Genomic DNA, 10331 nt, shown 5'->3' on the forward strand with positions numbered 1-10331 from the left:
GGGGGGGGGTAAAATAAGATGACCCTCGGGCTCCGGAAACCCAAGGGAAAAAGGATTAGGTTGTTAGGCAAATGTAAAACCAAGGTTGGGCCTTGCTGGAGGAGTTTTATTCAAAGCGAACTGTCAAGGGGGGCCCATAACCCAACCGCATTAGGAACGCAAAATCAAGGAACGTAACACCGGTCTAACGAAAACTAGGGTGGCACGAGTGGAACAAAACACCAGGCATAAGGCTGAGCCTTCCACCCTTTACCAAGTATATAGATGCATTAATTAAATAATAGATATTGTGATATCCCAACATATCCATGTTCCAACATGGAACAAACTGCAGGACACCTGCAACTAGCAACGCTAAAAGAGGGGCTGAGAAAAAGCGGTAACTTAGCCAAACAACGGTTTGCTAGGAAGGTGGGTTAGAGGCTTGACATAGCAATATGGAAGGCATGATATAACAAGTGGTAGGTAGCACGACATAGCGGTAGAACGAACAACTAGCAAAGCAAAGATAGAAGTGATATCGAGGGTATGGTCATCTTGCCTGAAATCCCGCAAGGAAGAAGAACGAGTCCATGAAGAAGACAAACGGACGTAGTCGAACGAATTCTCACAAACGCGACGTTACCGGGACTAACAAGAAGAAGCAACACCGGAAAGAAGCAAACAACATGGTAAACAACCATCACATAAACATGGCATGATGCACAATCAAGTATGATGCATGTCCGGTTTAAAGATGCATGGCATGGCAAAGTGCACAAACAACACTACAAGTTAAGCGAAGCTCAATATGCAACAAGTTGCATATTGACGAAACACCACATGACTTATTTAGTTCTCTCTCGGTTATGTACCCAACAATATTAAATGTTGTTAAACATGGCAAGAGGTGAAGCATAATTAAACTAACTATTTAGGCAAGTTTAAATGAGGCTAGAAATCACAAACAACAATTCCGGTAAACCCCCGCATGCAAATTTTAGAGTTGGTACTGTTCTGCCCTAAACCATATTTTAGAGTTGTTAAACATTCAAAGTAAGTACACCATGTGAATCTAGGCATTTTTCTACCCCATTTACATATAAAGATTATTTAAAATGGAGCTACGGTTATTTAGTTATGAAATAAAACATTTTATCATGGCATTTGAGAAAATTTAATCAATCAGCAATTTAAACATATTAAACATCCATGAAAGTTGGATATTATGAAACTAGATGAAATTCTAGTCATTTTTCACATATAAAGTTTGTACATATGATGCATGGTTTGTGAGTTACAATATGCATGAACTGCAAGGGTTTTTCTGTAAAACAGATGTTCTCTAGATAAATGCGAAAATCGCAGCAGCAGGAAAAAAACACTGCGGGCCGAATCTGCTGGCCCAACAGTGCACTGCGGGCCGAAGAAGCAGGCTGGCGGGGAAGTTGGGCTTGGCGCGGCGCTGGGCCTCGTAGGCAGATCGAAGCGGAGGCAGGGCGATCGGGTCAGCGCGGAGGCTCAACGAGTAGAGGATCGGGCGGCTAGGAGCGTGCATCCTCTCCTGTTCGATGCAAAAGTAGGGGAGGTCGATGCGATCAACGGGTACGCGCGACACCTCGCGGGACTTGGCGCGGTCACGGACGAGGGCCCTTTCTGGCCGGATCACGCCGGCTCCCGCGGGAACGGAGCGAGGGCGAACGGGATCCATGAACGAGGAGTCGAGGCAGGCTGTTGTTAACTGAAGAAAAGACAGAGTGTTCAGAGAGCTTGGAGAGCGACGGGAAAAGGTAGAGGACGGGAGAGAAGAAAGAAGAGGAGCAGGGCAGCACTGCTGGGGTGCTCACCGATGACGAGGCATCCGGCAAAGCGGTGGCGACAAGGGGCTGACGCTGGCGGTGAAATAGGGCAGCGCACGAAGCAGAGGAGGTGCGGACAGGCAGCGGCGCAGCTGCACAGGGCTCCGGCGACGCAGAGGCTTGGCGCGTGGATCAACAAGGGCAGCAGCGATGGCGATGGAAACGTGCATCTCGTCCTCCCTGATCGATGCAGAGGAAGCGCGCTGTGGCGGCGGCACCGGGAACTTGACGGGGCGGTGGAGCCGTAGGATGCAGGGGATGCAGCTTGGTGCGGGACTTGGCGAGGCGGAGGGCGTTCTCCGGATCCGTGGCGGTGCTAGGCGCAGGACGACGAAGGACGCCGACGAGCTTGCTCCGGGACGAGGCGGCCATGGCAGGGCATGCTCCTGTTCTTCTTGAAGAAAGAGAGAGATAGACCGCGGGGTGAGGGGGATGGAAGAACCAGGGGAAGAAGGAAAAGAGAAGGAGAGGCAGGGTGCGGTGATGAAGCTATGTACCTAGGGTAGGGTCATAGGCCTGTCCTAGACACCCTCCTCTAGGACATCATCTTAAAGCTAGAAGCATTCAAGGGATATCATCATCCACTCGACTACAGCTTGTTCCACTCGGAATATTCAAAGTCACTTGACTGCAACAATTGTCACTCGACAGACAGAAGACCTAAAGTCGCTCTGCACAGCAACGGTCGGACGTTTACTCATATACTTAATGATCATTTATAGCACTTTATTACAAAAGTTACCTGTAACGCTCTCCCTTTATGTACATTGAACCTTGTGTAAAGGAGGGGAGCTGGGGTCCTGGCGCACTCTATATAAGCCACCCCCCTCCTCTGGGACAAGGGTTCGCATCCTCTGTAAACACACACACACACACACACACATATACATAATCCAGTCGACCGCGGGCACCGAGACGTAAGGCCGTTACTTCGTCCGCGAAGGGCCTGAACTCGTAAACTCGTGTGTACAACTTCGCCATAGCTAGGATCTTGCCTCTTCATATCTACCCCCCATTATACTGTCAGTATTAGATCCACGACAGTTGGCGCCCACCGTGGGGCAGGTGTCTTAGCGACTTGTTGGGGAAGTTGTGATTTTTCCGATTCTCATCATCATGGTTTCCGGTGGAGGATTGGCTGAGGGCTGTGAGATCCGTCTCGACGCGCTCGTCTTCGTCGCCGATGACTCTGCTTGGCTCCAAGAGGCTCCACTCAACGTCGAGGCGCTCCCCGTCCGCGGGGCAACGCACTTTCGCGCGTGCGTCCGTGGCGTCCTTCTTTGACAGCCGTCGACTCAGTATCGGTTGGATCCTGTGGCGCCCTCACTTCCCGCTGTTTGCCGGCGCAAGCGTTCCAGTCAGTCGCGGCTCCAGCGGTGGATGAGGCATGCGGTGGCCCGCCAATCGGCCACCCCGCAAATCGCAGCAATCGAGCCCGATGAAACTCTCTACGGCCTGTTCGACATGTCGACTGGCTCCATCGAGACTGCATCCGAGTGCGATAGCAGTGACCCCGCGGCGGAAGTCTTGATGGTCAATGGACCACGCAGTCCTCCTGGCTTCCCCCGCGACGACGGTGGCGATGGCGGCGGCGATTCGTCGCACGTCCACAAGGAGTACCGCCCCGAGCCCCTCTCTTTGCTGCAGAGGGAAGAGCTTCGCCGCTGTAACATGGATGCACTTCACACTCCTATCGTTGGAGAAACTCTCGAGGCCCGGGCCTTGGAGGAGGCGCGCCTGACCAACTTGGCTGAGCGCACTCGACTGGAGAAGCTCCAGCACGCACTCGATGAGCGTGCTCGGCGGCGGATTCCTGAGTCCAGCCGACGACAACTTTTTCCGCCTCCAACTCAGGTATACCGAACTCCGATTCAGAATCTCACAGCTGCAGCCCAAATAGCAGAGTCAATTCAGCCTTCCCAGTCGGAAGCTGGCAGAGGTTTGATGCAAATTCGGGCTTTACTCCGGGCAGCGGGAGAGCAAAACACAGCAATATCTCAGTCGCGGAATAGGATCCATAGTAGATCCGTGATGGCAGACACAGTTCAGTCGGCTCACAGCCCGAGATCGCCTCCGAGGCGTGAGGGACATGGAGACCGACGAGATCAGTACAGAAACCGTGAGCAACATGATCACTGACTCGACCATGATGATCGTTGTCGAGTGGCCACACCTCCCCCGAGGAGCGGGTCATATGTGCCTCGGCAGCACGACGACAGACGCCCTCACAGTGGTGGACGAAGAATTCCAGTCGAGCCCAGAGAGCCGGGCTTTGATGCGAGATCTATTCTCGTTCAAGGTCTAGTTGACAGGAATAGGGCACACAGAGAGGGCCATGATAGAGATTATACGACTGGCAGCAGGGTGCATGTTTCAGGTCCCGAGTGTTTCAGCAGAGCCATCAGAGCAGCAGTGATTCCTCCCAACTTCAGGTTGGCGACTGGAGTCAGCAAGTTCACTGGCGAGTCCAAACCTGACACTTGGCTTGAGGACTACCGAGTGACTGTTGATACGTCTCCAACGTATCTATAATTTTTGATTGCTCCATGCTATATTATGTACTGTTTTGGGCAATATTGGGCTTTATTTTCCACTTTTATATTATTTTTGGGACTAACCTATTAACCGGAGGCCCAGCCCAGATTTGCTGTTTTATGCCTATTTCAGTGTTTCGAGGAAAAGGAATATCAAACGGAGTCAAAACAGAACGAAATCAACTGGAGAAGTTATTTTTGGAAGGAAAGCTACCGGATAGACTTGGACCCTACGTCAGAAGATGAAGGAGGTGCTCACAAGGGTAGGGGGCGCGCCCACCCCCCTAGGGCGCCCCCTGCCTCGTGCCCCCCCTTCGGTCCACCATGTACCCCTTGTACCCATATATACCTACGTATCGTAAAACTTCCAGAGAACAGAATAGATTGGGAGTTCCGCCACCAGAAGCCTCCGTAGCCACCGAAAGCCAATCTAGACCCGTTCCGGCACCCTGCCGGAGGGGGCAATCCCTCTCCGGTGGCCATCTTCATCATCCCGGTGCTCTCCATGACGAGGAGGGAGTAGTTCTCCCTCGGGGCTGAGGGTATGTACCAGTAGCTATGTGTTTGATCTCTCTCTCTCTCTCTCTCTCTCTCTCTCTCTCTCTCGTGTTCTTGAGGTTATACAATCTTGATGTATCGCGAGCTTTGCTATTATATATGGATCCTATGATGTTTCTTCCCCTCTCTAATCTCTTGTAATGAATTGAGTTTCCCCTTTGAAGTTATCTTATCGGATTGAGTCTTTAAAGATTTGAGAACACTTGATGTATGTCTTTCCGTGCGTATCTGTGGTGACAATGGGATACCACATGATTCACTTGATGTATGTTTTGGTGACCAACTTGCGGGTTTCGCCCATGAACCTATGCATAGGGGTTGGCACACGTTTTCGTCGTGATTCTCCGGTAGGAACTTTAGGGCACTCTTTGAGGTCCATCGTGTTGGTTGAATAGATGAATCTGAGATTGTGTGATGCATATCGTATAATCATGCCCACGGATACTTGAGGTGACATTGGAGTATCTAGGTGACATTAGGGTTTTGGTTGATTTGTGTCTTAAGGTGTTATTCTAGTACGAACTCTAGGGATGTTTGTGACATCTATAGGAATAGCCCAACGGATTGATTGGAAAGAATAACTTTGAGGTGGTTTCGTACCCTACCATAATCTCTTCATTCATTCTCCGCTATTAGTGACTTTGGAGTGACTCTTTGTTGCATGTTGAGGGATAGTTATGTGATCCAATTATGCTATTATTGTTGAGAGGACTTACACTAGTGAAAGTATGAACCCTAGGCCTTATTTCCTAGCATTGCAATACCGTTTACGCTCACTTTTATCATTAGTTACCTTGCTGTTTTTATAATTTCAGATTACAAATACCTTTATCTACTATCCATATACCACTTGTTTCACCATCTCTTCGCCGAACTAGTGCACCTATACAATTTACCATTGTATTGGGTGTGTTGGGGACACAAGAGACTCTTTGTTATTTGGTTGCAGGGTTTCTTGAGAGAGACCATCTTCATCCTACGCCTCCTACGGATTGATAAACCTTAGGTCATCCACTTGATGAAAATTTGCTACTGTCCTACAAACCTCTGCACTTGGAGGCCCAACAACATCTACAAGAGGAAGGTTGTGTAGTAGACATCAAGCTATTTTCTGGCGCCGTTGCCGGGGAGGTTAGCGCTTGAAGGTATATCTTTAGATCTTGTAATCGAGTCTTTTAGTTTCTTGTTTTATCACTAGTTTAGTTTATAAAAGAAAACTATAAAAAAATGGAATTGAGTTTGTCTCATACGCTTCACCTTTTTAATATCTTTCGTGAGTATGATGGAAAGGATAATTGTGCTCAAGTGCTAGAAGAAGAAATCTATAAAATGTTTGGCACTAAATGTTTGAATGATGAGCATGATTGCAATGTTGTTAGTACGAATTCTTTGAATATCCATGACACTAATGATGATTGCACTAGTTATGATGAAAATTTCTCCTATAAACATGTCAATTTTTGTGGAGTGCATTGGGTTTGTAAGTACACACCCAATAGAGAAGATAGATATTGCAAGAAGCATAAGTACTTAGAAACTAAATTGTTGCAAGAAGAGCTAGATGAATGTGCTGAAAGATTCAATATTTTTCGTGCCCCTTGTGAACTTTGCAATGAACATGGTCATTTAAAGCTTCAATGCTATTTGTTTCATGATCAAGTCGTGTCCAAACATTGTGATAATTTTATTACCCTCGAGCATCATAAAGAGCTTAGGCTTCTTTTGGGTTATGAAGAAATGAAACGTATAACTGAGGGTATTCCAAAGTTTAATCTTGATAGAGTTCTTGATTTTGATCTAGAGGAAATTTATATGTATTGTGCGGTGAATTGTATTGAAAATCCTTATATTGCCAACTACATAAAGAAAAGAAACAAATAGAGGATGAAGAGAATACTAATGAAAGGGAAGAGACTTCCCAATATCCTCCTATTATCTCTTATGATGAACCAGGTAACGAGGAAGAACCTCCTATTCAACCAATCTCATTAATAAGGAGCTCCAAAAAGAGGATTGAACCCACACATGATGTGGTGAAGAAGAAGAAAAGAAAAAGGAAGAGAGGTAAAAAGATATCTCTCCCAAATAATGCTTCCCCTATTACTATTGTGCCTCATGAAAATATAATTGTGGAAGATAATGATACTTCTTATGATCTTGAAAATCTTTTTGGCACTTGCTTGGAAGAATATGATAATTTCTATACTATTGGTGCTATCTATACTATTAATGATGAGAGTGATTATGCTTATGATATGAAAAGGCCCAAGCTTGGGGAAGCTATGTTTAATGAATATGATATTTTTAGTCTCCCAAGTTTTGATATGCAAGTTTATAATGATGATAGCATGCCTCCTACTTATGATGATTATTGTGATGATACTTATGCTATAAAAAGTAGTGATTATATTTATAAAAATTGTCATGGTTATGATTACCCCTTCTCTGAACATTACTCTTTTAATGTGGAAACAATTTATAGTATTCAAGTTTCCTATGATACTCCCACTATTCCGAATAAGAAGAATTTTGCTTATGTGGAGAGTAATAAATTTTCTATGCTTGTAGATCATGAAAAGAATGCTTTAGGTACTGGTTATATTGTTAAATTCATTCATGATGCTACTGAAAATTATTATGAGGGAGGAATATATGCTTGTAGGAATTGCAATAATATCAAGTTTCCTCTCTATGTGCTTAAAGTTTTGAAGTTATGCTTGTTTTGCCCACCTATGCTAGTTGATTATTGTTCCCATAAGTTGTTTTCTTACAAAATCCCTATGCATAGTTAGTATGTTAGACTTAAATGTGCTAGTCATATTCTTTATGATGCTCTCTTTATATTTCAATTCTTATTTTTATGTGAGCATCATTGAAATCATCATGCCTAGCTAGGGGCGTTAAACGATAGCGCTTGTTGGGAGGCAACCCAATTTTATTTTAGCTCCTTGCTTTTTGTTCCTGTTTAATAATAAATAATCCATCTAGCCTCTGTTTAGATGTGGTTTTATGCTTTTAATTAGTGTTTGTGCCAAGTAGAACCTTTGGGAAGACTTGGGAGAAGTCTTGTTGATCATGCTGTAAAAAACAGAAACTTTAGCGCTCACGAGAATTGCTGCCATTTTTATTTAGAGAGTGATATTTAGTTAATTCTTTTTGAAGATGATTAATATATAAATTCCCTAGGTCCAGAAATTTGTTTTAGAATTTTATGAGTTCCATAAGTTTACGTTTGATCCAGATTACTACAGACTGTTCTGTTTTTGACAGATTCTGTTTTTCATGTGCTGTTTACTTATTTTGATGAATCTATGGCTAGTAAAATAGTTTATAAAACATAGAGAAGTTGTAATACAGTAGGTTTAACACAAATATAAATAAAGAATGAGTTCATTACAGTACCTTGAAGTGGTGATTTATTTTCCTATACTAACGGAGCTTACGAGTTTTCTGTTAAGTTTTGTGTTGTGAAGTTTTCAAGTTTTGGGTAAAGATTCGATGGACTATGGAACAAGGAGTGGCAAGAACCTAAGCTTGGGATGCCCATGGCACCCCAAGGTAAAATTCAAGGACAACCAAGAGTCTAAGCTTGGGGATGCCCCAGAAGGCATCCCCTCTTTCGTCTTCGTTCATCGGTAGCTTTACTTGGAGCTATATTTTTATTTACCACATGATATGTGTTTTGCTTGGAGCGTCAATTTATTTTGTTAGGATTTTCTTGCTGTTATTTAGAACAATGTTTTGCATCTTTTATTTCAATAGAAATGGCATTGATAGCCTTTACTATGCCTATTTTAGAAGTCCACATGTTGCTGTTTGAAAACAGAAAGTTTACCGCTGTTGCAATAATTCCCTAGAAAAGTCAGAATGTGATAAAATGTTGAAACCTTTTGAATATTAAGCTCTGATAAATTTACTACAGTGTTAATTTTATTTCATAATTTTTGGAGCTAGGGAAGTATGGATGTTGCAGCATTCTTTACAGACTATCCTGTTTAGGCAGATTGTTGTTATGTTTGCATTGTTTGCATATGTTTGCTTCTTTAATGATTCTATTTGAGGATAAGACTATTAAATATGCATAGGCATTTAGTATGAAATGTTGAATAATAATTTTAGTGATTTGCTACAGTAGAGTATGATAAGGTTTTTGCAATGGTTTATACTAACTTATCTCACGAGTCCTTGTTGAGTTTTGTGTGGATGAAGCTTTTGAGATTTAGGGAGACCGTGATATGAGAGGAATTAAGGAGACACAAAAGCTCAAGCTTGGGGATGCCCAAGGCACCCCAAGATAATATTTCAAGAAGTCTCAAGCATCTAAGCTTGGGGATGCCCCGGTTGGCATCCCACCTTTCTTCTTCAACAATTATCGGTTAGTATCGGTTGATCCTAAGTTTTTGCTTCTTCACATGATGTTTGCTATTCTTAGATGTCATTTTCGTTTGCTTTGCTTGCTGTTTGAATAAAATACCAAGATCTGAAATTCTTAAATGTTAGAGAGTCTTCACATAGTTGCATAATTATTCGACTACTCATTGATCTTCACTTATATCTTTCGGAGTAGTTTGTTGTTGCTCTAGTGCTTCACTTATATCCTTTTATAGCATGGTGGTAGTTTTATTTTGAAGAAATAGATGAACTCTCATGCTTCACTTAGATTATTTTGAGAGTCTTAAATAGCATGGTAATTTTCTTAAAATCCTAATATGCTAGGTATTCAAGAATAATAAAATTCTCTTATGAGTGTGTTGAATACTATGAGAAGTTTGATACTTGATAATTGTTTTGAGATATGGAGATGGTGATATTAGAGTCATGCTAGTTGAGTGGTTATGAATTTGAGAAATACTTGTGTTGAAGCTTGTGATTCCCGTAGCATGCACGTATGGTGAACCGTTATGTGGTGAAGTCGGAGCATGATTTATTTTTTGATTGCCTTCCTTATGAGTGGCGGTCGGGGACGAGAGATGGTCTTTTCCTACCAATCTATCCCCCTAGGAGCATGCACGTAGTACTTTGTTTCGATAACTAATAGATTTTTGCAATAAGTATGTGAGTTCTTTATGACTAATGTTGAGTCCATGGATTATACATACTCTCACCCTTCCACCTTTCCTAGCCTCTCTAGTACCGCGCACCTTTCGCCGGTATCATACACCAACCATAACCTTCCTCAAAACAGTCACCATACCTACCTACTATAGCATTTCCATAGCCATTCCGAGATATATTGCCATGCAACTCTCCACAGTTCAGTTATTATGACACGCTTCATCATTATCATATTACTTTGCATGATCATGTAGTTGACATCGTATTTGTGGCAAAGCCACCGTTCATAATTCTTCCATACATGTCACTCATGAGTCATTGCACATCCCGGTACACCGCCGGAGGC

Source organism: Triticum dicoccoides, chromosome 3A, assembly GCF_002162155.2.
Source record: "Triticum dicoccoides isolate Atlit2015 ecotype Zavitan chromosome 3A, WEW_v2.0, whole genome shotgun sequence".
NCBI lineage: Eukaryota > Viridiplantae > Streptophyta > Magnoliopsida > Poales > Poaceae > Triticum > Triticum dicoccoides.